This window comes from Aquila chrysaetos, chromosome 4 (assembly GCF_900496995.4).
Source record: "Aquila chrysaetos chrysaetos chromosome 4, bAquChr1.4, whole genome shotgun sequence".
Classification (NCBI taxonomy): domain Eukaryota; kingdom Metazoa; phylum Chordata; class Aves; order Accipitriformes; family Accipitridae; genus Aquila; species Aquila chrysaetos.
This window is the reverse complement of record NC_044007.1, coordinates 42,515,019-42,534,550: the sequence shown is the minus strand read 5'-3', so window position 1 is coordinate 42,534,550 and position 19,532 is coordinate 42,515,019. Positions and strand designations below refer to the sequence as shown.

Genomic DNA, 19,532 nt, shown 5'->3' with positions numbered 1-19,532 from the left:
TGTATTAAGCATATTCAGGCCCACAAATATAATGTCATGCCAGTTTGTATAGTCTCTTGTAATCATACTTAAAAACAATCAATCATAGATCTAGAGCCAAATTGCAACATTCATGTTGAATAAGGGAATCCCAATATTCAACATATTTGCTTGCAGTTGAGAAAAGGATCGTTACTTGCAGGGAACAATTTAGACTTTGTTCCTGTTTCATTAGTAGGAAGAAAAGCATGTTTAAATCAGTTAAAAAACTGATCACCTAGAGAGTTTTTCAAAATATAAATCAATAAACCTTGCTTTCCAAAGAGCCAAACTTCAGATAGCTCTCTCCTTCTCTCAGCTAAAATTGTCCCCATAATATCTACAGGGTACATGAAAGAATTACTGTATGTTATGTGTACTTTGAAAACACTGGCATTTAAAAATATAGGTTTTTAATTGGAGTGTGCTGGAAGGGATCTTGTAAGTATGGGGTTAGTTGAGTACACTAGAAATATGGTGACAAATGTGGGCAATAGGTGACTGTTCAAGGTTCTCTTTAATTCCTTACAGTGGAGTTTTATAAACTATGCTTTGTAGATTCCCTATGCTGGTCTGCAATTTATTTATTTATTTTAAAATTAAGCAGATTATGAGTATTTTATGTTAGCATTTTCTGAAAATTTGCATGAGGATTGACTTTTATCAATTAAGTACCTGCACATACTTTTACTTAATTAATCTTTGAAATTTTGCTCTTGGGGAGTTTTTTCATTTAGGACCTTTAGGTTGTAATTTCATTTAAAGACAGTTGAAGGACATGGGTGTGACTTCGCTACTAAAATAAGAAGAGATTTTGCCCAAGAGCCAGCCCATAATTGTCCAAGAATACATGAGGTATTCCTCTTGTCTACATTCCTCTTCCCATGATTTATAGCAGAGTTATGTTTCATACCAACAAACAGGCTACCTCATTAAAGTTTCAGTCTCTGAAAGCAATACAGTCCATGCAAAGTTGTTGCTTGGTCACTTAACATAATACCTATGTAATTTTAAATTGTAATGATTTTTCAAAAATTACTCAGAAAATTGTCAAAAATTTCTTGCACAGATTTCTCACAATATTCAACAATTCAACAATTTTCTAAGTAATTTTACTAAGGTCACTGAAACTAAACAGAACTTGTGTGGGCTAGTTTGCAGGTCCAGAATCAGCTGCTGACTTCAGGCACCTAACACCTTGAACCCAATTACCTGGTGCCAGCAGGGTGCTTCAAAGCTGCATAGGAGTCTCTAGGGTCAGAGAAGGGAGTCAGGTGCCTCTGGGCTTCACCAGTCTTCAACATGCAGCTGCCTACAGCAGATGCTCACCGTAGAGCCTATGTTTATAAACTGTGACTCTTGCATTGTGGGAACGTTTTACAAAATTTACAGAGGCTATTAATCACCACATAAGTAATTTCTAGAATGGATTTTTTTCCTGTCTGCTTCCTCTGGTTGTGGGACTTCATCATCTCTCTGAGTAGGCACATGATTTTTTGCCACCACTACAGTTTTACAAATGCTCTTTCTAAGCCACAGTCTTTGACAAAAGATCTGATCTCAGCCTCCAGCCATGGATTAAAACTGAGGCACACACATCCCGTAGAAGTGCGTTTAGAAGAGCACGCTGTGACTAACGAGGAGCACAGTAAGTGGCACAGCACTGCACACACTTTATCAGCGCTCACTGCAGCTCACCCCTTTTCAGGACACAGGCTCCCCACGCAGCTCAACAGCCAGAGCACATCATCCCACAGTGCCCTTTTTCATGTCGGCTTTGTGTGAACTGCAGTGCTATTTTAACCCTGAAAGGGAAATATGTTCAATGCTTTGTGGTTTTTTTCCTTTCTGCATGAAGAGTAGTGCGTTTTTCCCATGCTTCGAGATTTTGCTCAGAAATGGAGAATTCAGAGTATGAAATGAAGTAAAAAATCCCTGCCTGGTCTTACTGACTTTTATTGAGAGCTCAGATAAAAGCAGCATGCCATCATGAAATGAGAGAGCGGACTGTGGCTAAAAATCAGTGATTAAAAGACAGTTATGAAGAATTAAATTGCATGCTGACCAATGTCAAATATCATACAAGAAGCAAATTTTCTGTCAAAGAATAAACATGATTCAAAATTAATTTTCACTGAATTTTTTCAATTAGATGGCACTCAAGGTCTTCAGAATATTTTGGTTTCAATCTTTTTTCATCCAACTGAAGGCTTTATCCAAGCTGTTGGTGATCTTAAGGCAAGATTTGAAGAGTAATACCATTTTTCTAGGAATGAGACTGATGAGACAAACACCGAGTTAGCCTTATGTTTTTTTAGAAAAATGTACTCTATAAATAAATAAATGATAAATTCATTATATGTGCTCAATACTTCTAATGCCTGGCAATAACACATTTGGTGCTCCCATGTTATAAATGGGGGAAATGAATGACAGATCAGGCCATTTTGTGAAAGCCCAGCCAGTGGTGGAGGCAGTTACTGGAAGCAGACAGTTCTAGGCCAGGCATTGCTCCCAGTGTACCATCCCAGGAACATTTTTGAAATTTCTATACCCAACTGTAGCTTAAGATGTATATTAGAGACAGAAGTGGCCAGAGAAATGCTATTCACCTAGATTATTAAAAATTAAACCCACTGTTTCTTCATAGTTGGGTACATATAACTGGATTGACTGCAGGAATACTAACTAAAGGACTGTTTTTACTAAACTTTCCTGCTGATTTTGCAGGCATATGGCAAAGGAAAGAAGGCAATGCTAGAAGATGAGTCACACTCTTACATTTTGAAAGCAAGAAAGTGTAAAGTCAGAGGAATGATTAGATAAAACTTTTGCTTTGGAATTGCATCCATGATCTTGCAGGCTACATACTCTGCATCATAAACAGGAAGAAAAAGGTGGTTGCTGGTGAAACAAGAAACAAAGCATTATGAAATTGTAAAACTTTACTTTTGAGATGTAGTCTAACACAGAAATAATTTAATTAAATCATTTAAGAATTTTTCCCCATCCCCTCAAGTAGTCTTGAAAAGGAGACTCCAATCCTCTTTGTTCGCCCTATCATCAAAATAAATTGAAAACATTTTGGTGATTTGAGCATTTTAATGACTAATGTGTAACTTTTTGTGCAAGCCGTGCTCAGACCCTAATGAAGTTAATGACCACAGTGACTGCGGCATTGAAAACTTCCCAGCTAATCCATAGTATATGCTGTTCTATGCATGCCAGTTCTGCCCTCCACACACCTTCTCATTTTCTACTGCAGATGTTGAGGTGACAACTAAATAGATGAGGACCAGGCCTGTTTCCAGCCAGGAAAAATGCTGTGCTTTGCATAATATATGTTACTACAGGATGATGAATGGTGGAAGCAGGAGCAGAGCACTGAAAAACCAAGATAACTGGTACTGCACTACTGCAATGGCTGATTAGGTGCCTGCAGCCTCTCCCATCACTACAACCATACAGCCACCCACCAGATACTACCACCACAGCTATTCTCACTCAGAGAAGTATAGTACCTGCTAATACAGACAGTGGGGCATTGTTAATAATGACAGGTCACGGGTATCCTGACAGCCATAACTGTAATCACAGTGCCAAAATTACTTGGGGCAGAGAACCTCAACAGTGCCCATTCTACTGACAAATAAGGTTGCCTTAAATACTGCCGTGCATCCTGTCCTAGTTTCGGCTGAGATAGAGTTAATTTTCTTTGTAGTAACTGGTATAGTGCTGTGTCTTGGATTCGGTATGAGAAGAATGTTGATAACACGCTGATGTTTTCAGTTGTTGCCAAGTAGTGTTTAGTCTAAAGTCCAGGATTTTTCAGCTTCTCATGCCCTCCTAGCAAGAAGGCTAGAGGGGCACAAGAGTTTGGGAGGGGACACAGCCAGGGCAGCTGACCCAAACTGGGCAAAGGGGTATTCCATACCATGTGATGTCTAGTATATAAACTGGGAGAGTTCGCCTGGGGGGGGTCTGGATTGCTGCTTGGGAACTAACTGGGCATTGCTCAGCGAGTGGTGAGCAATTGCATTGCGCATCACTTGGTTTGTATATTCCAATTCTTTTATTATTATTATTGTCATTTTATTATTGTTATTATTATCATTGTTAGTGTCTTCCTTTCTGTTCTATTAAACTGTTCTTATCTCAACCCATGAGTTTTACCTATTTCCTTCCGATTCTCTCCCCCACCCCACTGGGTGGGGGGGAGTGAATGAGTGGCTGCATGGTGCTTAGTTGCTGGCTGGGGTTAAACCACGACACATCCCTAACCCTTCCTTGACTGTGAGGTTATTACACAGTCCCTGTTGCATGTCAGTTATTAATTGTATGCAAGACTTGGATTTCTTATGTCAAGAGACATAGTTGTATGTGCCAATAAGGCAAAAATACTGAATTGAAAAGCAAATCAGCCTTATAATAGCTAGAGACTGAATATGGCATATCTAGTGAGTAGTGATTATTTTTCACATATGAAACAGTACATGATCTAAGTTTTACTTATTGGGTTTGAAAAGCTTTAGCTAATTCAGTATTAATAAAATAAGGGCAAATTATTGTGGTTTTAATGCCTTGTTTTCCTGCATGATACATTTCCGAATCTAAGGTTTCCATCATTCCAATGATTGCATAATTACTTCCAGCATAATCTGAAAAGTGAAAAAAGAAGAAACATCCAAAATATGTGAAAAGCACCACAGTAAGTGTTATATACAGGATTTAATGTTTTGTAATACTATTTAAGCCCTGATATTACCTAGTTATATAATTAGCAGTCTTGTAATTAGTATATTAAGGATGCTGTGCATATTGGTGATGCTAACTCTGAAGGTTAATGGCTCTTCCCCTGATTGATGCACAGTTGTCTAAGGATAAGACTAATCCTTGCCAGAGGACTTTTTTTCAGTGCACTATAGAGAGAGATAGGAAGATGAGCTTAATCAACATTTCATGTACATTTCCAGATACTCATATACAAGCCATGAATTCTTTCAGTTCAGAATGTCTTCACCCTTTAGTATCACAGGTTACATTCTGGCAACAACTATTTCTAGTGGTAAAATCTAAATACCCTACTTATCAATGCTGCTTCAACCTATTACCTCTTCTTCTGATTTGCCCTGCAACTACAATATCATTTTGTTTGCCCAGGAAACCTAAATCTTGTCTAATTTTTATGGTTTGATGAATGTATGGAACTCCATCCTTGGAGATAATCAAAATTTGCCCTCACAAGACCTTGTGCAACCTGATCTAAGTTGGGTCTGCTTTTATTTGGGGGTATGGACCAAATGACCTGCAGAGATTCCTTCCAACCCAGATTATTCTACAATTTGCAACTGTAAGAACCTTATTTTCATATAGGAATTTACATGTGGTTTCCTAAGGCTTTTTCAAATGTGTGTGAAAATAGTTTTTATATACAATGAAATCCAATTTTGCTAAAAGTGTAACCTCAAAAACTGGCATCAGAGACGGTTTGTTATTCTTCAGGGATTCACCCATATTGGAACCATACAACCTAAAAATGCATAGCTAAGGTGTAAAAAGTTATAATGCATGGATGGGCAGGTCCACTCTCACAAGCCTTACAGTTAAATGATGAAAGCTGGACGTTACTTATTATCAATACCAAATCTGACCCAATGATAACAGGTGGCAAATAAACACTACAGTAATATCATCAATCAGCAGAAGAAACAAGAGATACTTATTATACTGAAGTTCACATTCTCATAAGGTGACCTAGGAGATACAATCAGGATGTCAAAGAGGCTTGAGGAGAGACTGCGCAGCAGACCCAGGCAGATGAAATAGTCAGGACTGTAGCAGACAGCTCATTTGAGGGGAACAGCTGAGAATATGGAGCTGTTAAATAGTTTAAAACACAGTTAATTCAAATTAATTTTAATGAAAATTCTGCCAAAATGCCTTCTTGACCTGAAAACCATTTTCCAACTAAATGTCTAATTCCAGGTATAACCCACGTATATCTCAGGACTCTGAACATTCATCTGCAGAAAACCTGGCATGAGAAAGTGTTAGACAACCCATATGCAGGGCTCCCTTCCACTGCATATTTACGAGCTGTATTGCCCTTCTTCTGTGGCAATAAGACAGGCTGCAGTCAGACAGTAAAATCTGCAGTGAGCTCCCTGTGCCACTCAGGCAACGTCACCACCATCCTTTTCAATGCACCACCACCTTTCATATCTGCAGGTTCTTCCTGAGTGTTCAGTATGTTGGTATAAACTGCTTAAGCCGAGCATTTATGAGATCTCTAAGAGAAGTTACTGGTACGTAGATCTAATTTGTAATGGCACTTGATGGTACTAACCTGACATACTGTAGACTCCTAACAATCCTGCTGCACTGGTGGTGCTAACCAGGTGTCCACGGTTACAGGTCATCATGGCTGGAAGAAAGGCCTTGCAAGTCTAAGAGACATATTAAGAAAACCCCTTTATAACTAGACATGCCAAAAATGTTGCATTCCAAATTAGGCTTTACAACCCAATTTGCTTTCTGGGGCTTCAATACACAAGAAGCCCAACTGACCTTCTATCTCTGTAAGAATTTATAAATGAGAGACAGCATGTCCTTGAATGACTGCCCTCTATCTGGAGATCTGTTAGCATTAAAATTGTGTTATTAAAAAGCAGCAAAGTTTGTATTTTCTCTGCCTCCTGGTTCCTCACGATTTGTCTATTTGAGACTATTACCAAAGATTTGGTACACAAGAGGGAGCTAGAAGTCAACACATCAAGGGAAGCTCAGCTGCCTATGGGCCCTGTTTGTTACAAACTGAGCTTCCTGACAACTCGGGCACCCCAGACCACCACTGTGGGTGATACTAACTATATAAGGAGGACGCTAGTGTTTTATGAGGGGGGAGAAAAAAGACAAGAGCAGTAACAAATTTTTTTTCAATAGCTGAGGTGTCCTGCAACGTCTGTTCGGCGCCAGATGTGTGTGCCTAGTACATGTTTTTTTGGTCGAGGGCCCGTGCTCACTGTGCTCCTGCCCTATGCCTCTTCAGACCCGTCAGGAGCAACATCTCTCCCAGTCCCTTTGCCTCAAGTATTTGGAAGAATTATGTGCTGTGGGCTGGGAAATGATTAGAGGACTTCTTTCTGCAATGATTTTCCATTGAGAAATGCCATTTAGCGAGGGAGTTGCAATGCTACATTTTCCCCCAATACAGGCTGCTCACTCAGGCATATAAACAATAAATGCAAGAGGGAGCAAGAGTAACGCTCTGTGCTGGTTTTGGCTGGGATAGAGTTAATTTTCTTCACAGTAGCTAGTATGGGGCTGTGTTTTGGATTTGTGCTGAAAACAGTGTTGATAATTCAGGGATGTTTTCGCTCCTGCTGAGCAGTGCTGACACAGCGTCAAGGCCTTTTCTGCTTCTCAGCCCACCCCACCAGCGAGGACGCTGGGGGGGCACAAGGAGTTGGGAGGGGACACAGCTGGGACAGCTGACCCCAACTGACCCAAGGGATAGTCCAGACCATATGACGTCATGCGCAGCGTATAAAGCTGGGGGAAGGAGAAGGCGGGGGGGACATTCGGAGTGATGGCATTTGTCTTCCCAAGTCGCCGTTAGGCATGATGGAGCCCTGCTTTCCTGGAGATGGCTGAACACCTGCCTGCCCATGGGAAGTGGTAAATCAATTCCTTGTTTTGCTTTGCTTGTGTGTGTGGTTTTTGCTTTACTTATTAAACTGTCTTTATCTCAACCCACGAGTTTTCTCATTTTTACCCTTCTGATTCTCTCCCCAACCCCACTGTGAGGGAGGTGAGTGAGCAGCTGTGTGTGGCTTAGTTGCCAGCTGGGGTTAAACCACGACACACTTCCTCACAACAAAACCTCCTAAAGGTCAACTGAGACCCCAACTAACAGCAAATTTCTTCAGAGGTATGAAAACAAAACAAAGATAACACATACTATCCAGATTAGTTTTCAATGTACATTAAGCAGATGGTGACTAGGAATGAAAGCACAACCTGAAGACTAACACGAACATGTGCAGCATAGGATCATAGAATCATAGAATAATTTAGATCTTTAAGATCATCGAGTCCAGCCATAAACCTAGCACTGCCAAGTCCACTACTAAACCGTGGATGTGCCTCCCTACAAGTCTATTAGACAAAGCCTTCTGATGCCAGCAAACGTCAGGAGCAGGAAACTCACATGCCATCATGTCAGCACTAACTTCAGCCACAGCTGTTACAGATAGAGCATGGTTCACAATACAGTTGCACAGACTTTTGATTTACCAGAGTGCCTTGGCAGGTTTGTGTTAACATTACTGAGACGTTGTGGGGAGACTGTAAAATTGGTGTGTCTCTAATTACAGGATGATTGAAAAAATGTATCTTCCCCCATTCAAGGCCCTTCCTATCCCTATTCCAAATTGGGTTCCCCAGGTAGGTGCCACCATGGTGATTTTCACACTAAAATACTTGCCTGTACCTTTTGGTCACCCAGGAAAGAAAAAATACATTACCCAGACTTGAGAGAGGAAGTTGACTCTTAAGGTCTTTTCAAAATCTGCATCTAGAATGTCACAGAACTTTTTCCCAAGCAGTATGCCGGCATTATTGATTAGAATAGTAACATCCCCACTTCTTTTCTAACCTGAATAAAAAAAGGATAAACAGAAAGCTTTAGAAGGTATTCTTGTCTCTTGTGCTTCATTTATGAAAATGTTTAGTGATATTTGCAATTATTTGTATCTCTACTGGAAATGTAAGTATGTAAGAACTGCTGTACTGCATCAGAGCAAAGGTCCATCTAGTCCCATAGCCCTTGTCTCACGGTGGAAAGCAGTAAAAAAAAGACCAGGACTCTCAGATCTCCTTCAGTGTACTCCTCAACTTTTCACACTCTGCAGCTTACGATTTTTCTGAGAGAGATAAGTTATCTATATCTTTGTATTTAATATACCTCCACGATTTTTTTTCCCCCAAGAATTTGTCTAATTGCTTCCTGAACTCCAGAATGCTTCTGGTTTCCACAGGAACCTAATGTAATGAGTTACAAAGCTTTAGTGTGAACTGTGAGCATGCTTTAATTGCAACCTGAACATTTCTTGTCCCCTATTTCTGGTATTACAAGAATCTGTGTTCCTCAGCTAAGCCTTTTCAACCCCTTTTCTAGATAATTTCTACTGAACAGGAAAGAATCCAGCACAGATCCCTGGGGGATACCAATCCTTTGAGTACAGAAGCATGTACCATGAAATAGATAGATAACATCACTTGGAGAGAAGGCCAAAATCACCATTACCTCCATTTGGGTTTGTTATGAAAAGAATTTAATCCACAATTTAGATTTATATCAAAGCAGATGGCCAAGATTTACTTATAGTATTAAGAAACAGGCTCACTGCAGAGATTTCTGTGCTGGAGGCAAACGGTTATTTGATGTCTCAAAAATTATAGAATGACTACAAAAACATATATGCTGCTGTCTGGCAATTTGAAAATAGGTGCTTGGATCTGATGCGTGAACATTTGACCTTCCTTTGGCTCTGTCAGGCCACCTTAGTGTTCAGTGAAGACTTGTTTGATACTCTTCTGGCTGTGCCAGGCTGTCTCCTTGTCATAGACAAGCAGGGCTCAGATATTAGCACCTTTCTACCTGCACAAATGAATGCATAGCTAGACACTGCTGAGTATGGCAGGAATACCCAACTCCTCCTTTGTGGGATATATCTGTACTTTGTCCCCACTTGTAGCTTTTAACTACTGTGTCAGTCCATATGACGATCCTTTTTTTTTTTTTTTTTTTTTCACATGTCAACATAGCTTCCCCAATGGCAACATTTTATTTAATCTGGCTTCATTTGACCTGTTTACCCACTACCCCCAAAAAAGTGGGAAGACTGACTTCCATTTACAAAAAGTCAAACTGATTATTCTTCATGATGTATTTCTTTAGCGGTCTATTAATTCTTCTCTTTATTATCGTTTCTTCCAATTTTCTGTAAGACAGATTTGTAGTTTCTTTGTGTCCTCTTAAGTAAGTGCTCTTTAAAAACTGGCATTTTTGCTATTCTTCGTTCCTTGGACACCTGTTATAGCACACGCCCCCCCTGCATTTCTAGCTCATCAGAACCATATCTGATTTCCTTCAGAATTCCCTAGTGGACACTGCCTAATCCTGAAAATTAGTTGCTGTTCACTTTACCAGGTTATTCTAAAACCTCTTCTTTAGGGACTTTGATGACCTGACTTGCTTCCTAGAAAGAAAGCTTCCATTATGGGAAAATACCTAGGTTTTTCTGCAGTGAATATACCAATAAAAGTAATTAATTTAACTTTTCTGCTATTGTTTTATCTTCTGTGTTCAAGCTCAAGACTTTTCATATTACCAATCAAAATGTTGCAGGTATTTCCAAGAGTGGAGGAGGCCTCTAGCTGAAAACCTCTTGATTTAAAAAAATTTCTGGCTCCATTATGACTGTTCAATTCATGCAAATACCTACAAAGATGTTGGTATTGTTAACAAAAGTTTAGCAACTTCACAGCAATTCCTGAATTTTAAACAGCTCTTTGAGTTTCTGCTTATAGGTCAGTCTGTGCACTTCAGAATATTCTCTGCTGATTCGGGCATGGCAAATTTGGCAGGCTGGAGCCCTGTGGCTGATTCAGTTAATGTGTTTGGAGATTGAGAATGCACAAAACAAACATTTTGAGACTCTGTTAAACTAAGAACAAACAAATCATTTCAAAATGTTCAGCATCGACAGGAAAGTCCAACAGAGAAATTACTTACTGTGGTGGGTTGACCCTGGCTGAAGGCCAGGTGCCCACCAAAGCCATTCTATCACTCCCCCCTCCTCAGCTGGACAAGGGAGAGAAAATACAACAAAGAGCTTGTGGGTCGACATAAGGACAGGAGAGATCACTCACCAATTACCATCATGGGCAAAACAGACTCAGCTTGGGGAAAATTAACTCAATTTATTACCAATCAACCAGAGTAGGGTAATAAAAAATAAACCCAAATCTCAGAACACCTTCCCTCCACCCCTCCCTTCTTCCCAGGCACAACTTCACTCCCGGATTCTCTACCTAACCCCCTGCAGCGGTGCAGGGGGACGGGGAATGGGGGTTACGGTCAGTTCATCACATGTTATTTCTGCCACTTCATCCTCCTCAGGGGCAGGATTCCTCACACTCTTCCCCTGCTCCAGCGTGGGGTCCTTCCCACGGGAGACAGTCCTCCACGAACTTCTCCAGCGTGGGTCCTTCCCATGGGCTGCAGTTCTTCATGAACTGCTCCAGCACGGGTCCCTTCCGCGGGGTGCAGTACTTCAGGAGCACACTGCTCCAGTGTGGGTCCCCCATGGGGTCACAAGTCCTGCCAGAAAACTTGCTCCAGCGTGGGCTCCTCTCTCCACGGATCCGCAGGTCCTGCCAGGACCCTGCTCCAGCGCAGGGTTCCCATGGGGTCACAGCCTCCTTTGGGCACCCACCTGCTCCGGCGTGGGGTCCTCCCCGGGCTGCAGGTGGATATCTGCTCCACCGTGGACCTCCCTGGGCTGCAGGGGGACAGCCTGCCTCACCATGGTCTTCCCCACGGGCTGCAGGGGAATCTCTGCTCCGGCGCCTGGAGCACCTCCTGCCCCTCCTTCTTCACTGACCTGGGGGTCTGCAGGGCTGTTCCTCTTACATGTTCTCACTCCTCTCTCAGGCTGCTGTTTCTGTCCGTCCCAGCAACTTTTTTTTTCCTTCTTAAATCTGTTATCCCAGAGGCACTACCACTATTGCTGATTGGCTCGGCCTTGGCTGGTGGCGGGTCCATCTTAAAGGCGGCTGGCCTTGGCTCTGTCGGACAGAGGGGAAGCTTTTAGCAGCTTCTTACAGAAGCCACCCCTGTAACCCGCCCCCCGCTACCAAAACCTTGCCACACAAAACCAATACACTTATATAAGCTTAAACTAATAATTTTGGTTCATGTCTTTGCAAGAAGCAGATAGCATTTATGGGAATAAATTTATGGGAATAGGAATTTAATGCCAATTTAAAATATTACTTTTTAAAGAGATTTGGTCTTGGTAAATACTAAAGTGAGTTTTTTCCTTGCAAAAAGGGGATTCTAAAGGAATTGCTGTTTGATTTATAGTATCAATCCAAATAAAGGTCAAGTGTCATATATGAAGTACTGAACATGGGTTGCTCAGACTGATTTTTTTTTATCTTGCTGGGAAGTGACAACAGGTATTAAGATTGTTGAAATTACTGGGATTCTTACTCCAAAATTATAGGAGTCATAATCAATGTCTTATGTGGTGAGGATCACGTCACCTGTGCTGCCCAAGTAATTGGCAAAGATCATCCTCCTTGAACACTGTGTCGGGTCAGCATGGGCCAGAACACTCAACAACTTGCTCATCTCTGCAAACGTACTATTGTGGTACAATATAACCTTGCCACCACTGTCCAAGTAATACTATAATACCACTTGTGGTTCTTAACATCTATCACTAATGGCCCCACATGGAATTTTTTCTATGCACTGTTAATGGCTGTGCCCCCAATGCTGCTAACAAGTATGGGTAAAATAATACCTCGCTGATTGCAACAATGAGAATTGCAGATCCAGATACTTCCAGATCCTGAATCCAACTTACCCTTTAGAAGTACTTTTCATCGGGAACATTTCTTGAGGAAAAACTTTTATTTCAAAATTTCATAGCTGTGTTCAGAAAGAATTAATCTGTTTTGGTTAAAATTGAAAGCAACAACCACAAAACAAAGACCCCCCCCCCGACAACTCATAGAAAATTAATGTTACATTTCAAGGCTATTCCAAAACAATCTGTCAACACTCACATGTCATGAAATATTTTAGCTAATTTCTTTGAGGTATGCCTTCGGACACAGAACGTCAAAAATGGTACTTGAGAGTCATGTATGTAAGTACATAAACTGAGAATTTAACAGAAGAAGAATTTATCCTTGGATAAAATGGCAGAGTGGCTAACTGGATTATAAGTGAGGTTATACTGGCAAATATTTTCAGGCAGTATGTAGTTTAAGGACAGGTAAATATTAATGATGTTAATTTAATGTCCAATTTCTGGACTCTGATAATAATAATATTAAAAAATAGTTTACAAAGCATAGGTCAGCACAACAGAAGACTCTCATTTAAAATGGACTCCTTCTCTACCTTACTTTCCAGCTGGATTGACCAAAAAATGAACTGAAGCTGAATCATCAATTTGACTGGAGACCAGCCATGTCCTGATGATATTTCTGAAACAATTACACCCCACATCACCCTTTCAGAGCTACAGTATTCTGAACAAATGGATAAAGAAAAGGACCCCCCCCACAATTTCCACTGTTTGTTGTTTTTTTTTTTATTGATTGATATCTTAAAGAAATTTTAAAGTGTAAACAAGCTAATCCGTGGAGCTAACCTCTGCTTACATAACCATATTCTTAACCTAAAAGAAGTTAGCACCTCTCAACGAAGACTGGAAATGGATAAATCTTGACAGAACAGATTAAAGCCAATTACTTTATTGTGAACATAGTTTAAGTTCCATCTAGAAGCTACTTGTGAAAAAGAGAAAGTCATTGCCCTACATTATTACTTCCCTTTAGTTAATAGCATGGTGTCTAAAAAAAAATTTCAATAGCATATACTACTAAAAAGAAGCAAAAAATCAGAAGCAAGAAGCCAAATCAGAGGCCAGAAGCTGTATCTTACCTTGTCTGCCTTTTCATAGACCTCCTCCCTATTGCTGCAGTCACAGTGGTAGGCAAACACTCATTTAGCTCCATTTTTTTTGGCTAATCTGCTTGTTTCTTTGTTACCTTCATCATCCATGTCCCAGAGAACCAAGGTTGCTCCCAAAGAAGCAAAATTTAAGGCAATCTGGCTTCCAATCCCATTTGCAGAGCCAGTAATAAGCACTATTTCCCCAGCAGAAGTTTTTTTTTGCGTGAAGAAAATATGAGTAAGGTGAAATTCTCAAAAAATAAAAAATATAATTTCAGGAACTGTAGCATCTTCAGGATGCTTCTCAAGTTGAACATGATTTTTCAGGCACAAACACCACTCTTCTGTTATACAAACCCAGAAATACAGTATGTTACTGGCCCTTCAAAACACTGAGATACTGACTAAAAAAAGAGAAACAGCTATTTCTTTCACATCGTTCTTTTGTGCAAGTACAAAATACGTTACTAAAGACTTGTTTTGTGAAAGCTGCCGGCTTCTTACTAGTGGGGTTAAAGCAAATATCTTCTGCTAGATCCTACACACCTGCTGTTTTGTTCCAGAGTCCTGAGCTTCCATCTCAGTTTTTAAAAAGGTGTAGTAACATACATTTTATACAGGTATGTTGTGGCAATGGCTATAGCGTACTTTGTTTTCACAGCAAGGTGATACTGGCTGATCAAAAAAGTACTGGAAACACTGGTGTGACACCAGCCTTAGAAAGGAAGGTGTCCGTCCTCCTTAGCAGAGGCGGCCTGGGGAGCTGCGGGGCTGGGGCTGGGGCTGGGGCAGGCTGCCCGGCTCTAGGGAAGCGGGTGTCAGTCCCGGGTGGCTTCCCAAAGTCGTCTGTCGGGCGGCACCTTCTGCTCCCGGGTGGTGAAATTGCGCTGCTGCATCACCTGCCCTCCCGTGCCTTACCTGCCCGGAGCAGGAGGGTGGCATCGCAGGTTGGCATCTCGCTTCGGACTCGAGGAGCAACCTGGCCAAGGACTTGGAAAGCAAGTGCTCCCTCCTTCCTCTGCTGCTACTTTATTGTAGTTATGAAGTTAAACTCTTCCTACTTTGTATCATACATTACTGTTCTCCAGCTCACGCACTTGCTGGAATGGGAATAAAAAGGGAGATGCTGATCATAAACGCCGCCCTATAAAGCAGTGAAACCACCTGGTTATCATTGATTCACATCTTTAAAATGTCAGTTGTGGTTCCTCAGTTTTCCATGCATACATTTTCCAGGTTTAAAACCGCAGTCCCACACCACTGTAGCATCAGTATTTTTTTCCAAGATTGAATAGAAAGCCATGTTCCTACGCAGGCCCGTAAGACTCTGCTTTTCCTATTATGTTCTCAGCTTGTCTCGATCACCGTGACATCTTCCACACACTGTTTATGCAAAAGGGCAAATGAAGAGAGCCCTACTTATTTGCTGTACTTTGCATTTTGAATGAGTGATACTAAAGGTCTCGTCTTGTTTATCGGCAAGTCGTAGAAGGAAAGAATTTGAATAAAGTCATGGTGCACTCTGGTCCACACATCTATCTTGTAAACACAATTCAGATTACAGTTTATGGGGAATCATGGGGCATTCTTCATTTCAGCCGAAAAAAAAAAAATGGTAGTTCACATAATTTGATGTAATTTTCACTAAGAAATATGGTGGAAAATTCTACGTTGTCAGTGTTAATATTTGTATAGAAGCAATGTACTTCCATGCACAATTAACTGTTGCGTATTCTATTTAGATGCCACCAAAAGGTCAAGTTGAAACACACCCATTGAGGCTGAAGGCAGATCTCAAAGCCTCAATGAACTGTGGTTCCAAACAAGGCACAAACCAATGCAAAATAGGTGGGTAAGGTAACTCCAGGTGTCTTACACTGTAATCAGTAGTTACATGGCAAAAGCAGCAGATTATGGGAAGGGGATGGTGAAACGATTCAACGATGAATTCCTGGTAATGAAACAAACCAGAGGAGATGCTTCTTTACTAGGACAACATTTCAAAGTAAACCATATAGGTAAGGAATGGTGCTGCAACCAGAACTTTGCAAGATCTAAGGTAACAGGAGGAGCCTGTTTCCAAAGCACATGCTTATACGAGCATGTAACCACCTAACTTCCCTGCTCTTACGCTGAACTCACCTAAGGAGCAGCTAGCTATCATTCCATAAGTAGTCAAGATGACAGTGGTGATTAATAATTTAAATACCTAAATTAGAGGCTTCGGTGTGGTAGTGGAGGGTTACAGCTCATTGCTAGCTTTAGATAGAGTGGACATGGTAAGTGACAAGAGACTTGGGGGCCACACAGTGTATTTAGGATAGGTCACATTCTGCTCACCACCAGCTAGATGTGATGGCTCCTTTAGAGACCTGTTTAGCATTTGGAAATGATGTGTAGGTGTGGCTTTTTGTCCCAATTTTGTCCCAGTGTTTCAAAATGTTGAATTTTGTTGTCAAACAGAAACTTATTCTTCTGGCTGCTGTATGCACAGTAACTAGTCTCTAGCCCCAAACTTCCCTTTCTCTGCACTGAACTTCAAAGGGCTTGTACCAAAAGCTCCATTTCATAAGTGATAGTAAAAACATAGGAATGAAATTGTCTACAATGTTTGACTGCACTGAAAAAAATATGTAATGCTACAGCCAGAGAAGCCATGCAAACAGTTCTGTGAGAGGTATTTTTATTATTGACTTTCCAGTAACAAACCTTCAGATGGCTGGCATTAGTTTTAATCATAACAAAGCTATTAAATATATGAAACAGGGCAAATGCACAAACAGATTAATTTAAAAGTTAAAGGTATGCCACTAACAAGATCAAGAACAGAAATAACCACACAACTGAGAATACCTAAAAATGACAGTACACCAGCATCTTTATGCACCTCTGTATACTTTGTATATACTCCATGTTATGAGAAGTTATAGTAGGCATATCAAATTAAGACTATCAAGTCTATTAAGTGAGTCTAGTACAATAAATCACTATCCTGCTTTTTTGACTGCATAAGAATTGGTCAAACACGCATGCTAAAATCTACCCATGTAGTGAGGGATTTGGCTGATTTTTTTTCATGGTGTAAATCCTCTGGCATACTTGCAGTTGCCAAGGTGATAAAGATGACATAATATTTCAGTAAGTATATGTTTGTTGTGATACACTGAATTGTCAAAACTGCTATAGGCCATGCATAGTAAATACAAATGTAACTTATTTTATCGGCCTCTTGATTGGCAGTAAAGATTAGAGTTAGAGAATTGCCTCCTGTTCTCAAGCCAGCTGGACCTTTCGAATATTTTTTTGTGGATTACACATTGACCATCTCTTGTTACTGAGAAAGAAGCTTACTTGCAAGGTGCTGAGGCGAATGATTGAAATGCCTCTTGACCTCTGAACTGCAATGTATACTTTAAAAACATGTTATTAATTAGTGGTAATTATTATATTTCACAGCTTTTTATAAATGGTTATTAAGTGTTTATCAATATATGGATTTAGTAGAACAAGATTACTTTATTAAAGTGCTTCATGAACAGTTATTTTACTGGGCAGCTGTATGACTAATGTTTGCCTTTATAAAACTTAATATAAGCCATTCACATGCTGCAGAGATGTGCCAAACAAATATTTTCATAAATATAAATTAAGTGATATTTTAATATTTTCTGACAAAACTTATTTCTGAAGACTCAAATAGTGCTTTAGATCTTTGCTGAATTTGTGGAAGAATTTTATTTCAGGCATTCGAAAGTAGTTTGATATTGTATCAGTGCTAACAATTAACGTAGCTGTGCAGATCACATGGTAAAGTAATTTGTATTCATATATTTGGAGAAACAAAAAAAATCCAGATATGCCTAATTCCTCAAAAGGTGAACTATTTAGCACTGGTAAGGGTGGGTGAGGAAAAGCAGCTCTCTGCAGGTCACTAGTATTCAGTGATGTTAGTGAACAGATATTATTAAAAGAAAATGTCCAGGTTTTTAAGGACCTGGACAAGAAGTTTATAGCATCTGTCTGTGATACTGAATTTAGTCATGTGATTGACTTTTAACAGTGATCCAATATGGGACACAAGATGGAATGTGGGAATCCCTTATTACACAGGATATGCGACAACCTTAACTCTCCAGCCCTTCTTTAATAATTTTAACTTTCAGAAGAGCAGGGAAAGCTCAAATTGTCTCCTAAGTGTCTGTGTCAAAACATACTTTTGATCCATAGGGTCGAAGGTGTCAGTCTGAAATCTCACCAGATACCTAAGACTTAAGCTAAACGAAATCAAAGTAGTGGTTCTATTAATTCATGAGAAGGAAATTAAATCCTCAGCACAAAATGTATCCCTTGGATCTGTGCATATTATTTCTAACAGCTTTGGCCAAAACTCAGGACTACAACAGAGCACCCAGGACAGAATACACTCTGCAGTGAACCTGTCATTCTACCTCAAGATGAAGTTGATCAGGGATAGGAGGGAAGTGGCTGTACACCTTATAAATGAAGAGGAAGAGGAGTTCCAGCTCACAAAACTTGGATCTTGTATCTTGAAACAAAGCCCGAGTTGCTTTCTTTCCAAGGAATAGTAGGGAGCAAAGAAGACCTCCTTTCGTCCTTTTCTTTTCTTCTAATTGGTTCAATATACTTCATCGCACAGTCAGCCAAATTAATTTAATTTCCAGTCCAAGTGTTGAAAATTATGAGTTGCTGTATCAGATGGCTGTTGCAATACTTCTGGGACATGATCCGGGAGATAACCATAGGCTACTGCAGCTATGGGAGGGTTTGTATTTCTCACAGGCATTTAAGAAAGCCTTAATACTGTAAAGAAAATCCTCAGCTATTGATTTTAAGCCATCCTACAGGGAGCCTCCTACAGAGGTGTTGCAGCTCAGATCTCTATAGCTATGCAGGGATCCCTCGGCAGGCCTCTGCATGCCACATCCATCTTCGAAGCTGTTCTCATCTGCATCTAGCCCTGCAAGTGCTTAATGTTCTGCCCATTGGTAATTACAATGTCGGTCAAAGAGCAACACCATCCCATGACTGAGAAGGTGCTTGGAGCATACACCTAGCCAGCACCAGGTTTGTACTCCCTGTGATCTGGCAGTATCCAGATTTGGTATCTATGGAAGTACAGGCATACCTGGCGTAAGATTTGGAGGGCACCAATACTTGTCTGCTGCTTCTCCAAGGAAAACACACAGCTGATGGTACCGTTCCTGAGGAAGAAGGCACAAAGCACAGAGCTTGGCGTTATTGTGCCTAAAGACACTTAAGGGTTTAAGCTGCAGAACCTCAAATCCCTAGAAATGTGTGTCATTTGGGAAAAGCTACTGTTGACTGTGCTCTTCACAAGGAAAAAGCCAAACATCTTGGAGAGAGGGTTAGGCAAATGAGCAGAGGACAAAGTTATAAAGTTTTTGCTTGTATATAGGCAGGTCAAAACCAAAACTGGCTTTGCTTCCCAGGGTGAAAATGTCCATATTCACCAGAAGAAGCTGGGGAGGAGAATGATGTCTTCTGTAAGTTAGTCAGACACACAAAGCCTTTTCTTATGTAGTCTGACCAGTTCTTTCTGTCAAACGGTATTCCCTGTCTCCCAAATAAATGAAAAGACTGAAATGATTTTTGACTCTGGAACTATATATTCTTCTCTCTCTTTAACCCCTTTCAGCTTGAATGATAAGCAATTGGGCTATTTCACTAGGATGAGTTGTTTACTTGCATGTGGGTATAATGACACTTGAATGTA

General features: G+C 40.5%; 1 pseudogene; it reads right to left on the bottom strand.

The window, feature by feature from the left end:
• Window positions 1-2,202: 2,202 nt before the first annotated feature.
• On the bottom strand, window positions 2,203-14,094 carry LOC115340446 (annotated as a pseudogene).
• Between the last annotated feature and the right edge of the window lie 5,438 nt (window positions 14,095-19,532).